Source organism: Calidris pugnax, unplaced genomic scaffold (genome assembly GCF_001431845.1).
Source record: "Calidris pugnax isolate Ruff unplaced genomic scaffold, ASM143184v1 scaffold23, whole genome shotgun sequence".
In the NCBI taxonomy this organism is placed as follows: Eukaryota; Metazoa; Chordata; class Aves; order Charadriiformes; family Scolopacidae; genus Calidris; species Calidris pugnax.
In genome coordinates, this window is record NW_015090772.1 from 2,914,800 (window position 1) to 2,942,051 (window position 27,252).

General features: G+C 42.6%; 1 protein-coding gene across 4 annotated transcripts in view; it reads left to right on the forward strand.

The window, feature by feature from the left end:
- ELMO1 (engulfment and cell motility 1) overlaps positions 1–27,252 on the forward strand; it is a 348,732-nt gene that overhangs the window by 579 nt on the left and 320,901 nt on the right. For 2 of the 4 annotated variants that reach the window (XM_014942223.1, XM_014942255.1), the window contains exon 2: positions 370–441. The gene's annotated coding sequence lies outside the window, so the exon portion shown is untranslated. Of the gene's footprint in view, positions 20–369; positions 446–27,252 lie in introns of those variants that run through there. The other 2 variants (XM_014942230.1, XM_014942245.1) reach the window with 2 other exon arrangements.

Sequence of the window (27,252 nt, forward strand, 5' to 3'; positions counted from 1 at the left end):
AACCTCAACTTGCAAGCAAGTGCGTCCCCGCAAGGGATGGTACCCAGGCGGCCCCCCCTTTGTCCCCCCCCACCTGGTCTTGGGGAGCTGCTGGTGGGATGAGGATGGGGTTGGGATATGTGTGTGTGTGTGTATGTGCCTTTCTCCAAGTTTGGGGAAATTCCAGTTTGGACCCAGCCACAGCCGAATCTGGGGTGGTTCTTTTTTCAGCCGAGACGTGGCTGGTGGTTATGCAAAGGCCCGGTGTGGTGGGGTGGGTATGGGGTCCCAAAAGTTAACGTTTTTTTAAAAAGTTTCTCAGCTGTGGAAGCCTTGACAAAGTTTATTTTGAGTGCATATATTTTATTTTATTTTTTTTTTTCCTTGCAGGACTAATACAACTGTCCAGTTCTCCCCCGAGAATGATGTAAAGTAAATATAGGAGTTCCTGAGAAAATAACAGTGAGTACGTTTAAAATCAGCAACGTTTTTTGTTGTTAACTTTATAAGGATGCCTCTTAACCTGCCAAGGCTCAAAATGTGCAACAAACATATGGAGAGCGCCAATGATAATAATAGCGCAGGAAATGTACCGTGTGTTAATTGCTGTAGTATAAACATGGTTGCCTGTGAGCTCTTATTTCATGATACAGCAGTTACAGCGCAGCTTTGGTAAGAGCTGTTTTGAAGTGTATCCTTAAGCAAACGGGTTTTCCCCATTTGCTTTTGTCCCTCAGCTGCCTGATTGCCCCCGGGGTAAAATATTTATCTTTTGGGAAGAGAGGGGGAATTGACTAAAAACCCTGCAGAGTGCTGTATCTGAGGACGTGGTTTCCTCCTCTTCCCCTTAGATCTTTCTCCTCCGTTCCCCCAAATGCACACACCCACCCACCCCCCCACCACGCACGCCTGCCGGTTCATCCTTCAGTTGCATAATCTTGGATCATTCATTGTTCTCATTAGTCCCATTATTTCCATGTCATTCCTGCTTGATTGAGTGACTTAGGCAGAATATTACAGAGTAAAGAATAATGTATTTGAATTTTCATGAAGTTCTAACGGTTCGAGCTGCAAGTTTGCTTTCCTTGAGGGTTTTCTTTCCCTGATCTCCCCCTCCCCCTTTTTCTTTTTGGGAGCTGTATAAGTAGATGGTAGGGATCTAATCTGATAACCAGCAACTAGATAAGAAGGAGGAAGAACAGTGCTGACAGTTTGCTGGTAAAAAGTCCCCCTTGCGTACTGTTAGGAAAACATCCATTAACACAAGAGTCATAAAGCCGTTAAAAGTACTGCAGCAACTTTTAAAAACTCACCGTGCAAAGAAAATAAAGGCTAAGGTGGCTAGAACGTCGACGTGATGTGAAATGGGTTGTATTGAAAGATTCAGTCTGTGCAGTCAGTGGATCTGAGTGTGTGGTGTGACCAGTCTGGAGGTCAAACCTGATTCCCAGTTTATTCATGCCAGGGAGGTTACATGGGGGTGGTTGACTTTATTTTGTGTCTTTGAGTAATCTGTTTGAAACTCGCTGGGCAGTACAACACACTTGTCTGCTTTGTGGCTTGCAACTTTGCTAGGAGTGTCATCGTCTGAGGATTTTTTAACTAATTTTTTTTTCATGAAGAAGCGGCGGGGGGGAAGAGAACTGGTTTCTATACTTAACCATTTTGATATTTTTCCTTATATTCTCCATTGCCAGGAAAAACTTAATGCGTGTACCGTTCAGGTGGAATTTGGTGAGGAGATAGGAAAAATTCTTACCTACTTATTCTGTAGTAGTCTTACGTGCTCACTGAAAGTATCTGCAGTTCAGTGGTCATCATTATACAACCTGACCATGTGTGTTCTTAAAAACAAGTATTCCTGTTTCCTTACTGCTCAGGTGCAACCTATTGCAGATGTTGTCCTAAGAAGTGAGGGGTTTTTTTCTTTTATTTTTTTTTAATGCCCCATTACGCTACATGAAGGTGTAACTGTTGCTGAAACACTGCTGTGTGCCTTGTACTTCCTGACAGCAATGCTGTTCTGCAGCGAATGGCAGATCAAGAGAAGCACGGTGCTCCACCCTTCCTTCCGCTCTTTGTTTTTTTTCTACCTAGTAGAAGTCTCTTTGATTTTATTTATTTATTTTTTTTTAAGGTTTGGGCTCATCGACGCGCTTGCTCGCAGTGTCCAGCCTAAAAAATGGTGCTGGGCTATGATCTTCTGCTTGACACGCTGGAGCAGAGCTCCCAGAGCTCATGCATAAGATGTGTGGCTTGCTTCTTTTGATGTTCTGGATGGGTTCAGTATGTGATGGAGTGAGAGGCTGATGTCTATAGATTTAACTGTTAACTGGGAAAAGGTTTCCACGGGTCTCTGCCAGTGCACCTGCACGCTAACACGCAGTGCCCTCCCATTCCAATGACGTGCTTCTTTTTCTGGATATATTGCCAACCACAACATGGCTAATTCTGCGATTCTTAGATAAGCATTTGTTTAGGACTTAGATGGGGCCATCAAGTACAATTTTCTCCTGGAGCTGTGACTCTGCTATTGCTTGATTTTCAGTTTCCTTGAAGTAAATGATTTTTTTTTTTGAAGTTTTGGAGCTTGCTTTGTGGTGCTGTGGTACATATGTGCAATATGTCCTTGTATTAAAAAAACATTTGTAGAAGGTGATGAGATTTTGGGAACCCTGGAGACCAGAAGGCCTCCTACACCCTTGGAGCAAGGAGAAGTACTGTTGTCTGTTCTGGTTTATTTCTCTGCAGAGTTATGCCTGGGTTGAGTAGATCTTCTCCTCTGCTGTATCTCTGGCTTGAAAGTACAACTTGGAGGGAGAATGAGTTGGTTGGGTTTGCCTCCCTGTTCGGTCATTATCCTATTAAAGAGGAGATTTCAAAAAGAGAGTTCATGGTTATGAAGGCTTTGTGGTTTGAACACTTGTGACTAGGAATGGCTTTGTAACAGCCGTCAAACCACCCTTCAGGGAGGTCTGTACTGTATCTTTAAAAGATTTCTCTCCTTTGAATGAGTTTTGTGTTGTGTGTCGGTTTTTTTTTTTTTTCAAAAGGTTCTTGTATTCGTGGCAAGATGAACGTGCCAAGTACACGTTGTTAAACTTGTGTCAGTTTAACAGAGCAACTGTTTAAAGGATTTAGGATAATTTTCCTTCTCCTTGAGTCAGTCGCCTTCCCCCCCCCCATTCTTTTTTCTCTCCAAATATCACACTGGAGAAGGAGAGAAAGAGAAACTAAAAGCAATTGGCAGGCATTTGATAGTAGGGATCGTAAGAGGTGATAATATATTTGTGACACTTCAACTAAACTGCATACATATGGTGTTACAGAGATGAATGGGAGAATAATCACAAAATCGTGAAGCTGTCTCTGTCAGCATTTTTGCATCCAGCTCTCTGCAAGGATTTGGTTTTGTGGCGCGATCTGTCGGTATTGCCAGTGTTGCCAGACACAAAGGAGAGAGTGAGAGAGAATGTCACAACCTGTCTGCTAGTTTCCTCGGTTTTCTGATCACTGCTCACGTTTAAGAGGAATATTAATGGGAAGTCTGTGCCACGGGGGATAGCTAACAAGTTTCCTCTGCTCTTCCTTTCAGATAAGACAGAGGGGAACGTGTGTGCTGGGGGCAGGCACTAAGTGGCTGGTGCTACGTACGTGGTACCCATCAGTAAGCTAATTTCTCAAGCTCCTGAGCAGGGTTGGTTTGTAAAGCACACGCTTGGGCTTGAGAGCAAGGTGAACAGGGACTCACATGGAGCTTGTTTGCAAAGGCTTGAAAGTGTGTTGTTGCATTTCTCTTAATGAGGTTTCACTGTGAGGAGTTGATTTGGCTGTAGCAGGGTTGTTCTCAGTGGCTGCTTGGTCGGGGGAAGTTCCTTCTGAGAGAGTGGAAGTGATGGACAAGCCATTTTTCTGTTCAGCAGTGAATCGCACTGTGAAGAAGACCCAATCAACGCCTATAAATACTTCAAGGGTGGGTGTCAGGAGGATGGGGCCAGTCTTTTTTCAGTGGTGCCCAGGGACAGGACAAGAGGGAATGGGCACAAACTTGACCATAAGAAGTTGCACCTCAACATGAGGAAGAACTTCTTCACTTTGAGGGTGGCAGAGCCCTGGAAGAGGCTGCCCAGGGAGGTGGTGGAGTCTCCTTCTCTGGAGACATTCAAACCCCACCTGGACGTGTTCCTGTGCAACCTGCTCTGGCAGGGGGTTGGACTAGATGATCTCCAGAGGTCCCTTCCAACCCATAGCTTTGTGTGCTTGGAAGCCACAGCTGGTAGAGGTCTCCTTAGAAAGGTGTTTTATTTAGTTTATGTACAAATTATCTCACTTTGGTACATTTTTAGTGGGCGGCCTTTGGATTTCTTTAGAAAGCTGAATATCCTACCTGGAGATGTTATGCAAATGTTACAAACGACCTATTATTACTGCTTTTCAGGACATGTCTGCTTACTGATGCTTCTGCTGTGTGCCATTTACAGTCAAATACCGCTGCAGAACTCCCCAGGAGCTGGCACTAGCGCAAGGGAGGGAGTGGGAACTACCAGTCAATGCTGAGAGAAAAGATTTCCCATTTTACATTGAATTTGGTTGATTTAAAGTGTTTGCGAAACGGGGGAGGATAAGAAAACAAATTGTTCCCAAACAGATCTATTACAAAATAATAGCTGAGTGTGTTTTCTTGTCTCTTGCTTTGGCTTTCCTTCTGGTTTTACTTTCTCATAATCTCTTCTTTGATGTTTGCCACCTCTACCTTGATACTTTATTCTTTGGTCTTTGACGTATTTATTTATCATGGTTTCACTGACTTTGTCCAGTCCTTAAATTCTTTCCTGGGCATCCCTTAGATTCTGACTCGATTAAATAATTTTATTTATTTGTGATTTGCAAGAAAAGCTGTGGACTGAAGTGTGTATCACCTCCTATGTTCTTTCAAAGTCTAGCTCAAAGTGTTTATTGTACAGCCCTAATTTAAGGGGAGCGTACGAAGTGTAAAACTGTCTCTGAAATATTGTGTCATCAGGGACTGAGTAATTTTTTTATCAGCTACACGAATACATATACGATAATACAGCTTTTTTGGTTGTTGAGCTTGCTTCAGCTAGAAGACAGGATGGGTCACTGGTTCTAAAAGAAATTCAGATTCTGGATCTGCAGTGGTGTTAAACTCCCATTCTTTAATACAGCAGAGAATGCTTGCTTGATCTAATTTCCCAGAGTGTTTTGCAAATCAGAGGGGATATGTGAACATGGACAAAATGCTCCAGGTGAACCTTTTTTCCTTCATGTATGAAGCTTGACAACCTGTAGATCAAATACATCCAACGTTCTGAAGTGAGACAAAAGGAGGGATAATGCAGGGTATGACAATGGGCTCAAATAATGCTGTCAGCACCTCAGCCTTCCTCCTTCAGTTGAAATTTTATGTACGGTTCCTGGGACTAGGTGGCTGGTGCTATTCAGAGGTAGTTTTCTTCTAGCTCCTCGTCAGCCTGATAGTGAGAATGGGAAGAGACAGGGCTCCTAATTTAGTCTGGCTTGCAGCCCACATCTGTTTCTTCTGATGCATAAATGTTGTGAAGATAGAAGAATTATTTTTGATTTCTTAAAAAAAAAAAAAAAGTAGTTAAAACAATTCTTGCTCTGTTTTGGAATGATGGAAAGAGTTTAGCAAAGCCAGTACTTCAGTAAACTTTTACAAAATGCCGTTGTTTTAATGCTTTCTTCCATAGATACAGAACTGTCCTAGCTAACTATTTGTATATTCTTAGTTCATGCACGAATTCTGGTGCTTGAATTTGTAGCAAAGTGAAAATATTACTTGCTTTATTTATATTTTTTTTTCTTTTCAGTCAACATACACATATCATATGGTCTAGCAGAAGCGTAAGGGATATGTGGATTCAGGATTTCGTCCAGCTAGACGGGCAATCTGCTGGAGTGACCGTAGTGAGGGTGACTCTTTTAAATTGCTGCTTCATATTTTAAGAGAGATGGTAATCTGTTGAGGTAGGGCGATGAGGAATTTCTAAGTATTCACAGAATACCCTCTGGCCAGACAGTAAAGTCGACTTGCACATTTCTTCTCCAATAGTAAGAGGAGAAAAATGTCTATGACACAGGTTGGTATAATATAATTTTTACTCTTAGTGCCAATGCATGTATTTGTTACACGCAGTCTTTTCCTTTGCTTTCTGGAATACAATTGCACATTAGTTTTCATAGCAACGGTCGTGCCTTCAGCTGGAAATTGAAACCTGATAAGTATTGGCTCTGTGTGTGAACTTTTGGACAAACTTATTTCAATAACACTGAGCCAAACCAACTCAAAAGAAAATAAAATTCTCCAAACCTAAGTACTGATCTTTGCTTTCTGGGAAGGGTATCTAGTATACCCTTTGGTCACTAGGCTTTTAAAATGCTGGAGTATTGGTGTTTGTGTTTTGGGGTGGTTGTGTTGGTTTTTTTTCCTCCCAAGTTTTCTCTTTTTTTTTTTTTTCCCCTCCCTTCAGACACCAGGGCACTCATCTGTTGAAACTCTACCCCCTGTGGTTCAAGTACATTCCTCCTATCAACCTTTTCACCCCACCTCCCACTGTCCCTCTTCACACATAACTCTGACATCTTTTCTGCTCACCAAACTCACAAAATTCAGATCTAGATGTGGGGTCTAATTCTGAGCTATAGTTTATGTAGGTCTATAATCTCTCCTCCTATAGATACGCATACAAGTTTCTTGTTGTGCTTAATCTTCTTTTCCCGGGGGGGAAAAAAAAAAGGCAGAAAATTGGAACAAAGGAGAACTTCCATTGGAGAGTAAAAGGCAGAACATTTGGTGTTGTGGTGGTTAACTACTCAGGAGAAGATTGTAAAGGAGGGGCGGAAGATCCAACCAACCAAAAAGCCTTCAAAGCCAAAAGAAAATGTAAGGTCTTTTCCACTTTGGACCAGTTAATATCATTTTAACCATATCTGTGGCAAGTAATTAAAGATGTGACAGCTAGTGCCAGGTCCAGAAAAAGGCATGAAAAATGGCCCACATATCGAACAAAAATACCAAGTTGTTGGTTTTTTTAAATTGTAACTAATGCTAGAAGTAGGTCAGCTTATGTGGGCTTTTTTGAAAAGACTAATTTTCATATTTTATAGCCAAAGGTGAAATTTTTTCAAAAGTGCAATTTTGAAAAGCAATGTATAAAATCTGGAAAGGCAAAAATCACCTCTTCTGCCCTGTGCTGCTCTGAGCCTTTCTCTGTCCTGGCTTTTTTTCTGTGATATTTGCATTTGACCCATGGAAACTTCTGCATCTATTCTTCCCTCTGTATAAGATGCTGGTGATTTCGGTCTGTGTTTCTTGGGTTAGCCTTAGGATGTACAGCACCTTTCATAAACTTTTCTAACATGCAACAACCTAGACTTTTATTTTTTGACCCGCCAAAAATAAGTCAGTTTTTTTCCTTCAGCTACCTTAGGAAGTGAACTTGTTGGAAGAGTGTGTGTGTGTAATAACAAGAGTTGGTGGCATTGTGCTGTGTTGGGATGGTTTTCTGGAAGGCAGAAATTTCAAAGACTTCATCCCCTGCAGCTGCAAATGAGTCAGAAAATACATTATGATAAAGGAGAGATGAGCGCAGAGGGAGAAGGGAAGAAAATAATCTGCATAATTTTAAATCCAAGTTGGAATTTGAATTCTATTTTAAAACAAACACGTAAATAAAATGGTCTTGGGCTATTTGTGCTGGAATTTTAAATTGATTTCCTGGCTCGTATGCCAGAGAGATCAAAACATTCACAATTTGGTGGTGGTGTGTGAATTCAAATTAAAACAGTAGGTTTTAAGATTATTTTTTTTTTGTTACGTTCCAAATTGCTTAAATTTTGTAAAGTCATTCACCTTGCTCTAGAGATGGTGAGGCTTTTAGCTTTGGATTAATTTTGTATGATTAATATATGAAGATTGAAAAAGCGACTGTGCCCGGCCCATAGGCTACTTTTCTGTAATTAGCAGAGTGATGGCGTAAGGGAAAAGCAGTCAGACCTCCCTCCCCTAAATCCGTAAATAGAGAACCACCAAACTAGACTAGAAAATCGAACCTAAGTCGACCAGCAGGTCCTTTGTTTCCAACTAATTGTTCTTGCTGTGTTCACTGGTTCCTATAAGCTTGACTAAGGGGATAAGCCTTGCTTTCCTGTCTTGAGGCTTTTCTCTCTTGATCTATTGAAATTCAGAGCGGAGGGCCCCCTTTAGAGAATGTCCTGTGGGTAGCTGTCTCCTCTGTAACAAAGAGCCTCCAGCTGTGATTATGGATTGAAGAGAGAGGTAGTCCCTCAGCCAGGCAATTTGGAGTCATTCAGGAAACTAGTAGTTATAATTCAATTTGGAAATAGGAAGCCTTGAGTCAGTGCAGTATTTGGACTGTGGCTGTCGTGTGCTTCAGTTCAGACAGTACCTGTGCTGACCCAGTGTCTTCTACTACAGGTTCCATTTCTGAGATAGGTAATTGTAATGGAATTATATTCTGTAGCTACGCAGTTTTAATCTAATGAAAGAGACATGGTAAGTCACTGGCTTGACATGGAAAGATGTACTTTCAGTCTTTGCATCAGGTGAAGACTGGAGCCATGAGTGAGTGCATCCTCAGGACAGCTGCTCTCCGTTATTTCAACACCAGCAATGTTCTTGCAGGAAGGAGAGGAGAATTCAGGTGTGCCACATCAGTGCAAATTCTGATAAGAAGGAGTACGCATAACCCCAGTTAGAAGGGCAAATAAAATTTCTTCTAGCTCCCTCTTCCCAGTCCGTTTGAGCAGCTTCATCTATGTTGAGATACCCAGCCATTAGTTATGCACGTATAATTACAGCTATGCATGTAATTAACTGCATTATCTGTATTAGCCAAAGGGGCAGAGAGTTGTGTGGTTTAAGTATGGTAGTCCATGTGTGTTGTCATTTCATATGCATACTAAATGAGGCAAGAGGCACTACTTTAAGAGAAGCCTTGGGAGACAAGTACAATTTTAAAAAATTAATCTGGATCTATTGTTTTGATAACAGTGATACCACTGAAAAAGAGTTATCAGTGGTAATACCATTAGCTTGTGAGAACTGCAGCAAGATCTCTTAATCCACAGTATTTACTAAAAGGAACAGGTATGTCAGTATGGTCAGCATGGATATTGGGTCTTTACCCATTCTGTGGAGAAGTTACAAGTGGGAGAGGGCATGGGTGTGTTCTCTATTGATAAAGATAACCTGAAGCAGTTAGGTAACTTGGAGGTTGTTTTAAGCATCTTCTCAATGTTAAAAATACAAGCACGGAGGGTTGGCAGAAAGAATGCAGACATCAAGGGATGTATTTGCAAGCTATTTTCAGAGTAAAAGCTGTGAAGTTGCCTTCCCTAGGGAAAGCATGGATGCTCTGCACCTGCAGTGGGAACTCTTGTTTTCTGCTACTGGTTTTCAGATGGTAAAATGGAAATTTCTGCTGTAACTGTAGTGCCTCGGTGAGCTGGTCCAGTCTAACTGGGCAGAGAAGTTCTTTTCACATACAGGCAGAAGTTAGCTGCTCTACCTACTGAATAGTGGTAGAGATGCTCCTTGGGTGGTAGAGGAGCTCCCGCCAAACACTGGAATGAGCTCAGGGCAGCTCTGTCCAGCATTTGTATTAAATGTAAATATCAACTGTAGGTAGAAATTTTTGAACTTTTCTAGTATATGCTGAAGTCAAAGAAAAAAGGATTTGATGGTTGGATCCAGTTTGAGATACTTGCTGCTGTTTGTTTGCATTTCTTACTCTGGTGCTGGCACAAAGCCTCACGAATCAGAATTGTCCAGGTTGGAAGGGACCTTTCAGATCACCTATTCCAACCATCAACCTCACTCTGATCAAAACCATCACCAAACCATGTCTCTAAGCACTAGGTCAACCCGGCTCTTCAATCCCGCCAGGGATGGGGCCTCAACCACTGCCCTGGGCAGCCCAGTCCAAGGCTTAAGAACCCTTTCCATGGAAACATTTTTCCTGATCTCCAATCTGAACCTCCCCTGGCACAACTTGAGGCCATTTCCTCTTGTCCCATGGCCTGTTCCTTGGGAGAAGAGACCGACCCCCCCTGGCTACCCCCTCCTTTCAGGGAGTTGGAGAGAGCCAGAAGGTCTCCCCTCAGCCTCCTTTTCTCCAGGCTGAACAGCCCAGCACTCAACCCTACTGTTACCCTCAATTAGCCTTTGACATTTGTAACTCTCCCTAACATACAGGGCCACTCCACCTCCTCTCTTTCCTTGCCTGTCCCTTCTGAAGTGTTTGTAGCCATCTAATGCAGCATTCCAGTCATGCAAGTCATCCCGCCATGTTTCTGTGATGGCAACTACCTCATAGCTTTCCTGCTGCACAGTGGCTTCCAGCTCCTCCTGTTTGTTGCCCATGCTGTGTGCATTAGTGTAAAAGCGCTTCAGCTGGGCTACTGGTCCCACCAGCAAGGGCCATTGGTGTAGCAAGGACCATTCCTAGGCTCACCTGTAGTTCCTAATCCATTGATGACCCTTGCGTCTCTGCTGGTGGATTGTCCCCTTCCCCCTTCAAACTTAGTTTAAAGACCATTTGATGAACCCTGCCAACTCCTGCGCAAAGACCCTCTTCCCCTGTTGAGATGTACCTCATCTGTCTCCAGTAGGCCTGGTGTTATGTAGACCTTCCTGTGCTTGAAAAACCCAAAGTTGTGCCTCTGACAACAGGCTTGGTGTTGACGTGGTTGGTTTTTTTGTTACTTTCCTTGTCCTTCCCTGCCATTGGGATGACAGAGGAGAACACGACCTGACCTCTTGACCCCTTGACCAGTCGTCCTAAGGCCTGGAGGTCTCTTTTGATCGCCCTTGGGTTTCTCATTAACTGCTCATCTCTGCTTGCCTGAAAAATGAGTAAAGGGTAGTCATCTGAGGGGTTTACCAAGGAGGGAAGTTTTCTTTTTATGTCTTTAGCCTGGGCCCCTTGAACACAAAGCTAAAGACAAGTGGGGCTTTTGTAGAAGGCGCTTTGTCAACAAATGTGAACAAAGGTGGCTTTAAAGTGTTACTGAACCCTCTTAAAGGAGTGTACTCATTAGACCCCTCTGGAAACATCTAGATTTCATGAAAGGAACGAGCATCAGCTCTGTCTTTCCTTACTGAGAGTTGATTGTTCCAGTAATTCTAAAGGAAAGAGCTTTGTCTCTTGGGCAGTAGTTGCTGTGTATGACGAAGTAGCGTTATGATTTAGTTAAAACAATATTATCGTTGGCATTCTCTGTATTTTTCTGTTCATACTAATGTCTGGTTATCTATACTTAGAACTGAAAAAATCTAAGGTTTGGGTGTGTTGGTGTTTTTTTTTTTTTTAAAAAAAGAACTTAAACTGTAATTTTTTGCTTGTTTAATTGGGAGAGTTTTGCAGGTGATTATCTTGCTATCGTACAGTAAAAGCTGGTAATAGTTTTCGATAATATTTCCAATAAAAGTGTTAGCCAAAGAATCCTGAACTGCTAGCGTAACTCAGTTCCTCCCGCTGAAATAACACCATTCAGTCCAGTGCTATTAAACCAGTGGTTTCATAGAGAGTTTGGCCTTTAGAAGAGGAAGAAAGAGAATTATCTGGGCTACACAGTGCTGTAAATGTTGACTGTTCAGTTGTGACCAGTGTGTAACCTCTTGGTGCAGACAATCAGCCTGTGAGTTCACAGCTCAACACTTTGCAGCGTTGAATGAAAAAATGAATTCCAAGAGAGGAAGGCGCCTTCCTCACATTGTATAAAAAGTTGATGCAGACTGTTAAAATAGTCAGTTACTTTCTCCTTTCTAAGGTCTGACACTGATCATCGGCTACTACTGGTCCCATTGAGGAATTCAGGTAATCAGTGGAAGCTGAGGGTGATACATGTGATAATTGCAAAGGCTTTTGATATTTGCAGAAGAATTTGGATACCATAAGGGATTGATGGTTGGACTACATGATCTTAAAGGTCCCTTCCAACCTAGACAATTCGCTGATTCTACAAGTTGTCTGCTTCTTTCTCACCGGTATGCTACTAAAGCAGAATAATTGGATTTAGGAAAAGAAGGATCTTCTCAGATGCTCTATTAAGACAAAATCAATGTCTTGGGAGCAGCAGTTTCCCCATCATTATGTTTGTACACAATAAGGCTGGGTTGCTGAAACATTTGCGTAAAATAATGGGTCTTTCTGCAGTATCCTTTTAAACTATTTCCAACAAAAAATTAGCATCTTTCTGCGGTTGTCAGTGCCAGAGTTGTCAAAGGAAGAGCAAGACTGTATGGGGAAGAACCAGCAGAAACTTGTAGCATTCGGCCTCAGCGTTTGCTTCTGCAGAAACAGGGTGGAATGAGTGGAGTGTTATCTGTGTCTGTGGGTAAATGAGACCCACAATGTAATGTCTTTTCCTTCTTTTCTGCTGACCATTTTTGTGTAGGTCGGAGCAGCAGGTGCTCGTTGCTGCTGAAAGCCATTGTACGCTACCTGCCCCTTCGGAAAGGAAGATCTGTGTGGTTTTATTTAAAAACTGCCAAAGCCAGAGGCATTTTTTTTTTATTATTATTTTATTATTCTTTTTAAAACCATGTCTTGGACTTCCTTATCTCCTCTCACAAAAAAAAAAAAGAGATTGTTCAGTTCCAGGCTCTTTGTTGGAGCTACGCTGCCAGGAGCCTTCCTGTCCTCTGGCACTTTCAACAGAAAATGCAGCTCTTGAAAGAATGGAGTATAGTTTTGGGGGGGAGGGAATACCAAGGCTGGTAGCAAAAGGCAGAACTTGGCATTGCAAAGAAATGGCTAAAAAAAACAGGCAAAAAAACCTGTTCATGTTCCTTGAAACTTTTGAGTTAAAAGGCCCAAAAAGGGGGAGGGTATCGCCCAAGTTTATTTAAGGCATAGTCTTTTTTTTTTTTTTTTTTTCCCAAAATAAGCCTTGCCTGGAACAGGGAATTTGTGATCCCTAGTGTTTTAGTTCAGTAATTTAAATCTGTGTGATACGATTCTGTATTTTGTGGTTTTCCTCCTGACTCAGCCACACAAGCTTAGTCTGACAAGGGTATGGAAACTGGGTTTGAATATTGCTTCTCTAACTGAGTCTGAAGAATGGCATAGTGATATCTAATGCTACGTTCATCAGCTGAGTATTCCTCAGTAACACCGCACTTCACAGCTTTAATGGATGCTTATTTTTATATAGTATATTGTCCCTTGAGTGCAAAAATCTTTAGCTGGTGGCAGGGACAGACCACATTCATAAACAGCTTTTGGGGTGAACGATAAAGCCCTGTTGCAACTCGGGTTGTCCTGTGGGTCGGTAGCCATACAAACGGGCTGCTTTCGGTGCTTTTTCCTTCTTTTTTTTCCTCCCTGTCCTTTCTGTCTGCTGTTGCAGAGCCTGTTTGAGTCCTCAGTAGACAGTATTATGGGTTGTCTACCATAAGGCTGCAGTGGGAGTAAGGAAGCTCTTGAGCTAGGAAGCTCTTGAGCTTTTAAGGCCAATCCTAGATTATTCTGGGTCTTTTAAGGTGGATGGGTGTGAGGGAAGACAGGAAGGGTTCTTATGCCCATTAAATTAGAATTAAATATGTGCTTCAGTTTTGGTTTTTGGAACTAATCCCGTTTATTCTGCACAAACCAAGACAGATATGGGCCATATTCTTTTTTGCTGTACTGGCATGAATAATGAGGGAGAAAATAATTGCATGGGTCAAATGACCTGAGTGGGAAGCACTCATCTTATGTAGCTATGCTGCTGACAATAGGTACTTTCTAAACAGCTTGGAAAGTCTTCCTATCAAGATTTTTACTATTTAGGAGACAAGAGATAGGAATTTGCATTCTGGAGGCATTTTTTTTTAAATGAAAATATTTGGATTTTATACCCATGCACATGTGTGCATGTGTGCAAACACACAGTATGACAGCGCAGTAGAGCAATAGGGTCTTAGCTTATTTTTCTAGTGGTTGTGAATGTTAAGAAATTAACCACTAAACTGTAGATGGAAACAGAGTTCCTACAAATTTAATGAGAACTGTGGTTGGATAAAGGGTACAGGCATACGGCTAGTGTTCTTCATCAAAAGAGTATGAAACCCGCTGGATTAATGGTTTTCATCTCATTTGACTGAAACCCTGAGAATTTTGTATAGCTAATAAATTAAGCCACCAGTGGATTATTTGCTCTTCGTTTCAGAAATGCACTATGCCACAAAAGTGGTGATGTCTGGTAGTGAGGATGAGCATCAGGCTGCAGCAGTTGTGTGTCTCGGGTGTGTAGTGAGGCAGGCAGCCAAAGCCGGGCTGCTCCTCCGCGCTGGAAGCACACTGTTGGCTTGCAGTTGTTGCTCCAATCCTTTGGTTGCTCTTAGAAAATGTTGGGTTTTGTTTCCTAAGTTATCGGTCAGAGGGTCCCCCTTTTAAGGACAACATCATTTGCAATTAAGGGATCCTAGTTCATTGTCTTGAAAGATGTAATTGCATGAAATAGAACAGCGTGAGGGACTGTTTAGACTTCTGCGTGAGAAAAGGATGCTGGGGATCATGGTGATAAGCAACACATTTGAAATTTTTTCTCGAAATATTTTGCAAGACCTGTGGAAATGAGTGGGTCTCCAGGGTGGTAAAAGAGAATCAAGTTTTATTGCTTGTGGTAAAGCTACTGATGGAGGGAGTAGTTGCACTAAAGCAAGATGAAGTTTAAATTTAAACCAGCCTCCCTATGCTGGTCCGTGCAGATAGATCCATGTAGATATACTTCTGAAATAACCATAATAATATTTCAAAAGGCTGTGAGTAACTGCTTAGATTCATTTAGGGGCTTTCAGATTAACATAGATTGTTTCTTTACACTCGCTCCTAAAGAATCACAGAATGCTATGGGGTTGGAAGGGACCTCTGGAGATCATCTAGTTCAACCCCCTGCCAAAGCAGGTCCACCCAGAGCAGGTTGCACAGGAAGGTGTCCAGGTGGGTTTGGAATGTCTCCAGAGAAGGAGACTCCACCACCTCTCTGGGCAGCCTCTTCCAGGGCTCTGCCACCCTCAAAGTGAAGAAGTTCCTCCTCATGTTTAGGTGGAACTTCAGAGCACCCCCAAGTCCCTCTCCTCAGGGCTGCTCTCCAGCCATTCTCTGCCCAACCTGTATTTGTGCCTGGGACTGCCTTGACCCAGGAGCAGGACCCTGCACGTGGTTTGGTTGAACTTCAGAGATGTAATTTGTTGTCCTGACTGTTCTGGTGGTTTCTAAATACCAGCAGTGTGTGGAGAGTTGCTGGCAGACCCTTTCCATAGGGTACGGCTTGAGCAGCCTGGCTGCCGCCGAAGGCAGCAGCTTACTAATAACTGATTAATCATTTCTCTCACACCTGCACAAGCCTTTCTATCTCCCTGAAACACATTAGCATTCAGGAGAAGTTATTGAACCACGATGAATCACAAACACATTTTAGGTAATTCTTTTGTCATTCTCCTCAGGCCAAGTACACCTTTCCTAAACAATACTTTATTTTTCCACCCCATAAAACCTCTTTTTTTTTTTTTAATCAGCGAACTGAAAATCGGAGAAATGAAACCCTCTCTCTGTATTCAAGCTTACCTTTCAATGGGGACTTTGTACCTCCACTTCTCACTTTTTACCTCTGAGCTCCATCATGTGATTAGGTTAAAAAGGGCTAGATCGCATAACGTAACCCATTAGTTGTGAAACTTTGGATGTCAATTCTGTCACCTCCTTGGGTGCTCCCCAGTTAACAGCTGGTTTCCACAGTGGTCTGTGTCCATCTCAGCCTGCCTGGGAACTCCCTGAGCATTTTCCATATGAGAGGGCCTGTGCTATTCCAGGATCTTGCTGTGATCTCACCAACACGCTGCTGCCAAGTGCTTATTTTGATTTACTGCTCTCATTTTTCTATGTCGACTTATGCAATCGTGAAAGGAAAGGCTAAATCAGAGTGGGAATGACTATGCAAATAACTGATGGAAATGTAAGAATGAACAGCAACAGTTGGAGTGTTGTTTTTTTTAGCTCAGGTATGGATTTGGAGACTTCGGCAATGATAAGTTTGATCAAAAATGGTATGTTTTGCTGGGACCACAAAGAAATCTCATCCAATGAAATGGAAGTATTCTCTGAAATCTCCTTTAATAGAGAACCTCAGGTGTAATTGTCTTTGTTACTTGATGTTTCCAGCGTTCGTAAACCAAAGCTTTAGGATGGATTTCTGCTGGTGAAAAGTTGTATTAGGTGTGGAGAGCAAGAAGGGGCTTCTATTTCAGAAGTTGGGTCATCACCCCCACCCCTTTTGATTTTTAGCTTGGTACCCTTAGAAACAGCAACAGATTCTGTTGCTTCTGCGTATGGGATCTGTGTCTCTTCTCCCCCTTCCCCTCCACTGTAACTGTTAAATTGTTGGCTGATTTAAGCCAAGTCAGCGGAGCAACAGAATTCCCAAAGATGCAAAGTTCAGACAGGTTTTGTGAAAGAAGGAAACAGGATGGAGCAGGAATTGTAAGGGAAAGGCTCCGGTGTGAGCCTTATTAAACAGCTGGAAACCTGCAGCCGGGATGCAGATGGCTTTGCCTTCATCCTGCTGCTCGCACGGAAGCCGTTTGCTTTGCTTTGAGAAAAGGAATCTCTCAGTTTTCTAAGGAAAAACAAAATCATAGAAATCATAGAATCGTCTAGGTTGGAAGGGACCTTTCAGATCATCTAGTCCAACCATCAACACTGACAAAGGGCCTGAAAGCAAAACTTGTGCTAAAAACAGATTGCCATCTCCAAACTTACCTGACTTCTACTCTGAAACGTGTGGGGTGTGATTTTACTGTACGCTTAGTTAGTAAAGTAGTTATAAAGACTCTTCTAGGTAAGTGAAATTCAGGTGCTCCAACATTTTCATCAAAGCATTTATATAAAAATATTTGGGAGCACTTACTTTAAACACTAAAAACTTCAAAACTCCAATGAAGCACTATATTTTATTCTCTTTTAGGCAGTCCTGTGCTGATCATACAGGGAAAGAGCAGAACTGGGGCGGGGGGTAATACTGCTAACGAGGGAGACTTCACAAAAATATAAAAAAATCTGCCGTGTGTCCATATGGGATAGTGCTGTGCAGATGGTAGACAAATACGGATGAAGAACTATAAAATCTTGCTTTACTGGGGAGCTCAACTAAAAAGAAACTTTTTACTGCCCAGTAAGGATGGATTACAAATTAACTGTATAAGTTTGATAGGGAATCTTTTGGAGCTTACAACATCCTAAAGCACAAACCCACGCTGGTTAGTTTTGCTGCAACTGTAAAACCCATAGATGATTTTTTGTCTCATTATAAATATTTGAAGTTCTGCAGGGATGCAGAAGGGAAGTAAGGACTTCCCTGAACATGGTGGTTAAGGAAAATAGGATGTTAATTGTTTCCAAATGCTGCCTTGCTCATTAGGTAGAATTTATTACTCGTGTCCAATTGGAGGAGCCGTGTAAATTCAGATGGACAGTGGCTAATGAGGAACAAGGTCTGGTGAAGTCTTCTCAGAGCTGGTCTGATAGTAGCTTCTACTCTGGCTTTCCTCAGCCCTCAGTTTGTGGCTTAGTTCTTCCTTTTGACCTGCTGCTCGCCAAGGGCCTGACCAGGCTGTTTTTTCCAGCTGGAACTGGGAGAAAGAACTTGAGAGTTGTGTTATCCCTCCCAACCATTGCTTACTTCTGGTAGCTGTTCATAGATGAAATGAATAGGTGCTGTAACTCCCCCTCTTTTTAATTTTTTTAAATAATTAGTTCCTCTCCCTGTGCTTAGCATATATGCCCTCTTCAGTTTGAGGAGAGTTCCTTGAGTTTGTCGTGTGTCTCTCCTTTCTAACAGATTTATTAAGTACCTTTTTTGGTGATAGTTTTCTTTTCTAAACCCTTGTGGTATCAAGGCTCGTGGACTGTTGTGAAGTCCATCCACTGGTTGAATTACAGCTGTCACTGCGGTGATGTGTTCTCGTCCACTCCAGTCTTGGCTACCTTTTTTTCCTCTATTCTCTGAGGTTTTGGGCTTTTCTGCCCGAAGTGTTTAAATTCTCACAGGTCTATTTCATTTACAGTTCTTTAAAGTAGATTTATTTTCAAAGTCCGTTTTGAGGAGGAATGTGTGGGAATGTGTGTATAAAGCATAAAAAAAAAGTTAGTCCTTGGGGAACCACATCATTTTTACAGTTTGTGTTCCTACCTACTGGTATCTTTAACTAGGCCATGCTTTCCTTCCTTTCCTCCCCTCCCCTCCTTGGGGAACACCGTTTGAGGTGAACTTTATTCCTTTAGGATTTTGAATCCCAGTCAGAGCAGGATTATTCATCTCTTGCAGACGTTCATTCTGAGTTACCGCTTCTGTAGCAGTCCTGAATATTATATGCCTTGTCTGGGCTTGTGGGTTAATGTTAATTCAATGCAATTATTTTCAGCTGCTGTCTTTTTCCCCCCTTCAAATCCTATCCTCTGCTGTGCTAAGCTAATGAAACACAGCTATTGTGGTGTGCTCGCTGCTCCGCTTACGGAAGGCACTCGTTATGTGGAACGCAGTAACTGAAAGAGATTTTCCTGTCTGCGGCACATGACAGTTCATAAAGGGCTGCAAGATTTATTATTATTTTTTTTTCCTTCTAAATACTTTTTTTTTTCTTTTTTGGCTGAGCCTTTTGCTGCTTCCTTCCATTTGGAATTTGCTGCTTTCTTCGGTGTCTTGGTTTTTAAAAAAAAAAAATAAAAAAATCTTAAAGTCAATTGGTGATGGTATAGAAGGAGGGAGGGTGAAAGCCTCTCTGATCTGCTGATTCCCCTTTCAAACCAATGCAGGTGCGTCCTCTCTCTTATGTATTTTAAGTACTGTATGCCCAGGATGGTGGAAGTTGTGCTGGTTCTTTAACATCTGGAACCTGGACAGTGCATTTCAGGGTATTTCCAGAAAAGCTCCTGGTAGCTTATTGCAATAAGAATCTCTGTCTGGCTTTCGGGGCTGGACTGCTTTCCGGATGAACTAAAAATGCCAACCTACTGGAGAGGGTGCGGGATTGGGCTTGAAGTCAGCAAGATGACTTCACTGCAGTATCATGTAGGAGGAGAGGATTCACTGCAAGGGAGGCAGCATATGTTTAAACTTAAATATCGTATAATTAGCCAAACTGGCAAAGGAAACTGTGAACAACATAAGGAATATGTATTAAGTCCATTTTATGATGTTTTAAAGAGTTCCCCAGTGCGAGAACCCCTGCTCCAATATTAATCTTTTAAAAACATTCCTATCCCGCTAAGCGATGCGTTCGTCTCTGCAGCTTGGTTTGCTCTCCTTCATCCTCAGGTGTGTTGATCCACCTCCTGTGCTGGGGAATAAGCTCGGTTGGGGGAACCCATCATGGTTAAAAAGAAATTGTTTGCTTTTCTTCAGGTTATTTTTCTGCTCACTTGAGGCTTGGCTCAGTTCCCCTTGTCGCACCGCAGACGGTTCGCCCGGTGTGACCGAGGGGCTCTGCTAGAGGAGGGGGGACAAAGCAGGAGAGAAGGGGGAAGGAAGGACACAAAAAGGGAAGAAAGGACCAAGGGAAAACTTGGACCCTGGGAGAAAAGCCTCTGCAAATAAACCTTGAGGAGAGATTGTAGGTGTCAGTAAGGATGCGGCAAACTTGTGAATGAGAGCAGCATGCCACTCTGCCAGCTCTACATATTTTTAAAGCGTATTAACAGGTTTTAACTGTGTGGGTATTCATTATTTAAGTGAAAAGATGGTTTTATTTTCGGTGTGGCAGATCCTAGTAAAATCAGCCCCCCCCCTTTTTTTTTTTTTTTTTTTTTTTACCGAGGTATCACTCAAGCCGATAGGCTGTTTCTCAGCAAAATTAGTGAGAGGCGGTCCCTGCCTCCAAGATACTGGCTTAATTGCATAAGATGATAGAGAGCCTGGGAGAGCAGCAGTGGCACCGAGAAGCACTTTGGCCAAGTTCATGGAGTGGGTCAGAAGCTGAGTCAGTCGCTAAGGACTTGCTATTCCTAACCCCGTCACGCTGCCGATCTCGTCGGCTTTTGGCAGTAATCCCCTTCATCCCCTAGAGCTGGAGCTGCTGACGTGGGGGAGAGAAGGGGAAGAAACACGGGGTATTATTTACAAACTTTTCTCTGTGTAGGGTATGGTGTCTGGAAACTCACTCTGGATGCAACATCCATTGTAGAATCACAAGTGTGTGTTTGTTTTGGCCGATGGTACTGGCAACAGCCACTTGCTTTGAGTGTGAGGTTTTAGGATGAAAATCCTTTAGCGGGGCGATCCTTGACAGGCACCGACTGAGAGCACGTCTGTTGCCTGACTTAACCCCCTCGCTGCACTAGTCTAGGAACCAGGCCAGCCCTCAAATCCTTCTGTCCTTACTGTGACCTGTGCCACGTGTGTGCGTGGTGCCACCCTGCTGTACTGTCGCCAGGCTTAGGAGGAAGCAGTGATTTGTACCTCCTACAGTGAAAGCCTTGCTGCCGTAATACATTTTTATGCTTGCTTGCATCTTCCTTTTCCTTTTTTTTTTTTTTAATGCAAAAAAAAAAGCCAATTAATTATCTGAAACTTCTCAAGCTCTTTCTGCTTTCGCATGGTTTGGGTGAAACCATCTGATACTGCTGTGAGGAGACAGTTCTGTTCGACAAGATTCGTGCTTTACCTTCATGCTTCATTGTAAGAGAGATTCTTCTGTTGCTAGAAGGGTTTTGCACGGCAGCTGTGAAGCGCTGAAGAACTGGAAAAAGAGCTTTGTTAAAGTCTGTGAAAGTATTTTCACTTTAAATTTTACGTATAAGGATGGTCTCTTTGCTAGTCAGGTACCACCTTGTTCTTTGGAATAATGACATTGTGTATCAATCCCATTCCATGTGGGTTTAATTTGTGTATTAACTACACTCTGCTGTCATCTGTCAGAAAAAGTATATTATTTCTGAGGTTACTCAGAAAAGCTGGCACAGTGAAGTGTTTTATGGAAAAACAAACAAAAAAAACCCTCCACCCTGTACAGTTGCCAGGAGTGTATCTGCTGTCCTTTTCACTTGGAGTACCACCAAGCTGGAGAAAAACTAGTCTCCTATCAAGTAAAGAAAACAAACAAATGATGTCTTATTCTTTCTTATGTTTGTAAGTGATGAGAAAGGAAAAAAGAAGTTTGAAGACTTACAGGTTGAGGATTTTGGACAGGGGTGGTGGTGGGGAGAAGATACTTACTGATAAAACAAACCCCCGTTTGTGTGAAGCCCATCTGTGACAGCATTGTTTTTACCCTGCCAAAGGAAGCCTTGCTTAGTTCGCTCACAGACTTTATAAATAAATGTGACATGTTGGACCTCTGGTAATGAAGGTACTCCTAAGCACGTTCTAAGCTCCTGAGAGGTTGGCCATAAAAATTACTCATCCTTTTTTTTTTTTCCTAACTGTATCACACTAAACAGCTGATACTGGATTCCTTCATCACCTGTCTTTATCACATAGGTCTCCTGAATAGTCATGTTGGATTTTCTAAGTTCTTTCTGTGAAGCAGGACTGCTCTGCTTTATTTTTCTACCACTGCATCAGCTTCAGCTGCTGTTCCTTACATTGGCTCTGTCTTGAGTCCATAGTCTAAGTATCAGGTTCCTGCAGTTTTCTTGCCTCATCTTAAGCTCTTTTCAGATTACTTAGGGCCATCCTTCATTCTTCTCCTCCCTGGGCGAATAGCAATTCCAAACTTGTCTTTTTTTTTTATTTTTTTTTTTTATTATGTTTCATCTTTACTTTGGCTCTCTCAGTCTACTGCTGTGTCTGAAATGCCAATGCTCTGCTCTGCCACGCTTGCCCACGTGCCGGCAAACCTGTAGCAAGAACTCCTGCTCCGAGGTGCTGACAGGAAGCAATCAAATTCAAAACACAATCAAAATATTCCTCATTCATCACTGGCTTCTCACGGCACCTTGTCTATTCCCTTTTGTCATTTAGATTGTCAGTTTCTTACAGCAGAAGACAATTTTCTTTGTAATTTGGATAACACCGAGCACTTTACAGGTACTTAATAAATAGCAAATCAAATAAATTATATCCATGTAATAGCCTGTTTTTACACAAATCACGTACACTTGTCTATTGTATTGCCTATCCCTATTTTTTTCCACACACCTTCCAAAGCAGCATGTACACAGTGCAGTCTAGCAGTGGAAAACTAAGCTTTGAATCAGATTTACAGGTAGATGATCTTATAGTCTATGTGGGGTTTTTTTGTCATGCTTGCTTTTTTTTGTTTGTACTGGCTATTCCACTGAGGTTAAAGATATGCTATCAATCCAGTTCTGCTTGGATGACAGTGTACCTTACGCTATGTAGCTCAATAAAACTGTGAAGGCATCTAGTCAGAGTGGATAAACTTGGTCTCGTCAGGATAGTTGCTGCTGGGGAGCTGACTGATCTCCCTACCTTTGTCTTCCATGCAGCTCTGAACCCAGGCAGTGCTGCTGCTTTCTAATTGATTCGCTATTGCTATCTGCTCTCTTCCTCTGCTGGACACTGGGTCAGCAGCATTTGTTGTAAAATTGGCAGATGACACCAAGTCGGGTCAACCTGCTTGATGGCAGAAATGCTTTGCAGAGGGATCTGGACAGGCTGGCTGGATGGGCTGAGGCCAATGGGATGAGGTTCACCAAGGGCAAGTGCCAGGTCCTGCCCTTGGGTCCCACCAACCCCCTGCAGTGCTCCAGGCTGGGGGCAGAGTGGCTGGAGCTGCCTGGCAGAAAAGGACCTGGGGGTGTTGGTGGCCTGTGGGCTGAAGATGAGCCAGCAGTGTGCCCAGGTGGCCAAGAAGGCCACCAGCATCCTGGCCTGTGTCAGGAACAGTGTGGGGAGTAGGAGTCGGGAGGTGCTGGTCCCCTTGGACTCGGCACTGGGGAGGCCCCACCTCGAGGGCTGTGTCCAGTTTTGGGCCCCTTCCCACAAAAAAGCCCTTGAGGGGCTGGAGCGGATCCAGAGAAGGGCAATGGAGCTGGTGAGGGGTGTGGAGTACAAGTCTTGTGAGGAGAGGCTGAGGGAGCTGGGGGTGTTGAGCCTGGAGAAAAGGAGGCTGAGGGGAGACCTTCTGGCTCTCTCCAACTCCCTGAAAGGAGGGTGTAGCCAGGGGGAGGTCGGTCTCTTCTCCCAAGGAACAGGCCATGGGACAAGAGGAAATGGCCTCAAGTTGCTTCAGGGGAGGTTCAGATTGGAGATCAGGGAAAATGTTTCCATGGAAAGGGTTCTACAGCCTTGGCCTGGGCTGCCCAGGGCAGTGGTTGAGGCCCCATCCCTGGAGGGATTGAAAAGCCGGGTTGACCTAGTGCTTAGAGACATGGTTTGGTGATGGTTTTGATCAGAGTTCAGTTGATGGTTGAACTAGATGATCTGAAAGGTCCCTTCCAACCTGGACGATTCTATGAAAAGCCTGTGGGGAGGAAGGTCAGCCCATGCTGGCCATGATGGCCTGATCTGGCCTCCACACCTGAGTTTTCTTCTAGTGGTTTAGCCTCAGAAGGTGGTGGCCATATCTTACAGACTGAAGGTGAAATCATGATGTGACTGGGGCTTAGGTAGACAGTATTATCTTTAAGTGAAGATCAATCCAAAGGTTTGAAGAGGTACCTATGTCTATGCTAATGGCTATTTTATCCCATCTGAACTTGTTATGGTTCCCCACAACGTACAGCAGTTTCACTGCATTTCAAACACCATCGTGTTTGGTCAGAGAGCGAATGTGCTCCAAGTACAATCTTGAAGCACTGCATGAGGGTGTGGGGAGTAGATTGTTGTTGCAGTGGGACTGTAATTCATCAGGTCCCAAAGATGTTTCTTGTACCTCTTGATGTGACAGAAGTATTTGCAAATAATTTGTGTTGTGTGCAGTGAACAGCCCTGGTCGCATCTACTGTATATCTGTATATCCCCCATTAGCTGTGTGAGTTACTCATTTCTGTTTCACTGTGGTTTAATTAGTTATTCCAGGCATATGATGGAAAAAAAGAATCAGTTTCTATGGGTTATCACCTTGCATATATTTAGTTAAGTTGCATATGTTTGTCCTCATTTCACCTCGGATTTTGTTCCCGGTTGTGTTTAATAGGCAGAGGGTGAATGCTCTGCACGTAGAGTTAATTGCTTGCGCCTTTTGTGCGACCTTTCCAACCCAAAGTTTGTTCTCACAAAACCAACTGAGGTTCAGCCTTGTATGTCATGGGAGAAGATCCCGAGTTTTATTTCTTGCTCCTAAATCTGAGTAAATTTATATCATGGTTCCATTCAAAGGCTGATTTTCCTCCTATATTCTCTGCTTTTGGTTGACGTGATTACCTACTAGTGTTTTATTGATTTGTCTGGTATCGCTGTCTGAGCAGGGCACTGTGAGAATACAAGCATGAAGAGTTGCAAGGCACTTAATTCTGTAATAATGACCCACAGAAGAGTTTAGGAGGAAAAAGATTATTTGCATGCGTGCAGTTAAAATATTCAGGAATTCTGTGGCTTGCGAACAGTAGAGAACACAGAGATAATGGAGCTGTAACAAAAAAGCAACCACAGAGCTACAGAATATTTTAAATGGCATTCAGAATAAATTTGCAATTTCAAATACATTATTTGACTGAATACTGTAATCTATGATTATACGTTTGTGCCTATAAAAGGTGTATCCTAATGTTTGGGAGATCTAGTGTTGAAATATCAAGTAAATAACAAAGCAGTGATGATGTGTTTTAGAATGTCTTTAAATTAATGAGGGAGATTTATTTAAATTAGGTGATACTTCATAGAATATTGCTCTCTGTTCTAGATTACAAATCTTGGCTATTTAAATATTTTTCTGTGGGGGTTGGTGATAGGAGTGGGAGGAGATGCATTTCTAGTTTCATCTGTATCCTTGAATCAACTATGAAAAAAATAAAAAGTGGATTCTTAATTTAACTAACTTAAGCGAGAAGCTTAGTGAAAGCACAGTTTATAGTCTTCTGCACAAGCTTTCACAACTTGTTTTAATTTTACTTTTACTTTCATTAGTTGACCGTATTGGGAATGTAGGTTTTTCACAGCAAGACTAAAGATTTCAAATACTAACCTCCTGCGTATTAATTCCTTCCATTTTACTAGTGGAGCCTCCTTGCCTTCCACTCCAGCTTGGGCCACTCACCCATTTTTTTCTCCCTTGGATAGGGCAGGGTGGTTTGGGGGGGACCGGTGATAAAGCCTGGTAGAACTTCTCTGCTTGGTTTCAGGTCTCATCTCGCCTGTGGCTGCTGATGCTGGCTTCTTCTGAGGCCCACCTCGCTGGAAGGTGGTGGGTGGGTTAGGTAGGGTGGTAGCCCGTGGGCTGCATGCAAGACCTGACCTACAGAACAGTTTCTCTGGCGTAGCTGTGGGGTGGTGGCTCTCGTGGGAAGGTGAGTTTAGGAAGAAGTGCATCTCCAGCTGTGGTTGTGTACTGCCAAATGTTCAGAACCACAAGCCAGAGTCCTTCTGTGTCTTACAAACAAGGTTGTAAGGTGGTGTCAGCCTCTCGTACAGAGAAAACTGGGTCATCTAGATGAAGGGTTTTACACAGAAGAGCCAGCCTACTTCTCATGGCCTCCACAAACCTCCTGCCCAAGGCATCCTTGTGTCTCAAGAAAGTCTGGAAAACTCTTGATTGTGAAGGAGGCGCGTTTTATTTGACAGAAGTTAAGACATCTACATGACGTGAAATGAAACAAGCTGTATCAGCCCATCTGTAGGCAACCACTCATCTTGACAATGGTAGATAAAAGGTCAGGTGTCGTATGTGAAATCTTTCTTTTGCATTTAAGGGACAACAAAATAGAGATATCTAGTCGAGACTGTGTTTTAAACTCGTTTTTGCTACAAGCTCAAAAATAAAGATTTAATTTCCAGTAGATGGGAAGCATTGAACCCTAGATTAAGGATGTCTGGATTCTGTTACTGAAGGATATGTAAGTAGGATATTGGTATGTCATAAAATGAATTTATAGGTCACCAGCATCTCATCAGCAATCTCAGTCTATTATGCTAAGTATAAGGTTATTTATCTTCTTTAAGAAAGCTGCCTATGCATTTTAGCAAATGTGGAGGGTTTGTCTACATAGGAACATTTGGAAAAATTAATCTGGATTAAGATATGCTTTGGAAGTGGATTAAATTACATAGTACTCCTGTACAAGGGCTTCTAAGCAGAATTTAAGTGGCTTTGGTTTTAGTTTCTTTGCTTCCTGGGTTAAGTACATTAAATCAAATTAAAGGTGTTTAAATTTCACTCAAACGCCTGTAGAAGTTTAATGTAATCTTATTAACCTGCTTTTAGTAAAGTTTATCTGCATTTACTTTCATTATTTTCTTGGAGGCACGTTCAAACAAGCAGTAGAGATTAGCCAGTTCACTGTTAATCCAGAGTTATCATTTTTTGCGCGGTAACATTCTCAGGTTGACCAGCTCTGTCTCTCCACTTACTGATGCTACTCGACTTCATCTTCTGGTTCTCGCATCCCATCCCTCATTTGCAAATTGTCCATAATAAGTTAGATATCCTCGAGGGGACTAAGGGACATATAAGAAATGCGAAGTAGCAGCTGTGTGGTGCTGTTTGATGAGCATCCAGATGGAGATCTGAAGTGTGGCTCTTGTTCGTTAGTGTAAAGGTGAGGGTGGAGTTGGGGAAATGAATGATTTACAGGGACTTTACCCATGAGTATAGTTATTTTTCTGTAAAATTGACAGACACAAACAAGCTGTGGTTTTAGTGTATCGTAGAGTTCAGGCATCTACATCTGCTTCTGCCGCACCTGGCTTTGTATATTTATGTAAGAGAAAATGTGCACTGTCTTCTGCACTCTTAGATGAGGGATGTGTACAAGCATTAATCAACAGGTGGTAAATACGGGGATGTTTATCCCTTAAAGAAGTGGTGACAAAATGCCAGAGAAACCTTGCTTTGACAGACCAGCCTGTAACTTTGCAGAAGTTGCTTTGCAAAGCAGCAGCCGCCCCAATTTGGATGTTTCAAAAGGCGCTGCTTTTTCTTCACGGTTGGGGGCTGGGAGTAGCTGAGAAGAGTAAATATTGTTAGGCACAAGTAAGAATGAATGGCTTGAAAATGACATATTCCTGGTGTTGGCCGTGTGGTGTGAGTGAGGGCTGTGTAACGCCGGTGTGTGAAGAGACAGGCGGCGATTGTCTATATTGTCTATATTCCCTCTGAATATAGACAAC